The sequence below is a fragment of the Bactrocera latifrons genome, unplaced genomic scaffold (assembly GCF_001853355.1).
Source record: "Bactrocera latifrons isolate USDA-ARS-PBARC rearing strain unplaced genomic scaffold, ASM185335v1 scaffold_97, whole genome shotgun sequence".
In the NCBI taxonomy this organism is placed as follows: domain Eukaryota; kingdom Metazoa; phylum Arthropoda; class Insecta; order Diptera; family Tephritidae; genus Bactrocera; species Bactrocera latifrons.
Window position 1 is genome coordinate 1 of NW_017537678.1, and position 919 is coordinate 919.

The following is a 919-nucleotide window of genomic DNA, read 5'->3' on the forward strand; positions in this document are numbered from 1 at the left end:
CATACCGAATTGATGGTAATCGATCTAACGAACAAAGATGACCAACTCGAAACAGTCGCCACTGAGCATAATCGAGCACACCGTTGCTTATCTGAAAATATCAGTCAAATTTCTAAAGAATATTATTTTCCAGACTTAAAAAAATTCCTAAAAACTACAATTGMGAATTGTAAAATTTGCTTGGAAAACAAATATCAACGTAAGCCACCTAATCCTGGCATTGGCGAAACGCCCATCCCAAACCTCCCAGGGGAAATTCTCCATATAGATATTTTTTTTACCAATAAGCAACATTTTTTAACATGCGTGGATAAATTTTCCAAATTTGCAATTGTAAAGCCCATATCATCAAGATCGACTCTAGATATAAAAGATGCTCTTCTGGAAGTTCTTTTAAAGTTTAACAACACAAAAACCATTGTTTCAGACAACGAAAAATCTTTTCATTMSAATTTAATAAAAACGTTGTTGAGAGATAACTATTCCATCAAACAATTTTTTATACCTACACTTCATAGTGAAAGCAACKGTCAAGTCGAAAGATTCCATTCGACCTTGCTTGAAATAGCTCGATGCATTAAGGCAACAAATATATGAAACCATCGACTTGGTTTTGCTAGCTACACATAAATACAATCATAGTATTCACTCAGTCATAAAAGCTAAGCCCATTGATGTATTTCACAATTACCCACCCGAAAAATTCAATGATGTTAGGAAACTGTTATTACAAGCTCAAGAAAAAACTATAAAAAGACTTAATACTGGTAAAACAACAAAAATGTACGAAGCTGGAGAAAGGGTATTTTTAAAAAGAAATAGGCGTTTGGGCAACAAGCTAGACAAAATTTTTATTGAAAAAGTTGTTGAAAGAGACCTTGGCACAGCAGTGATAATCGAAGGGAAAAGGATCCATAAA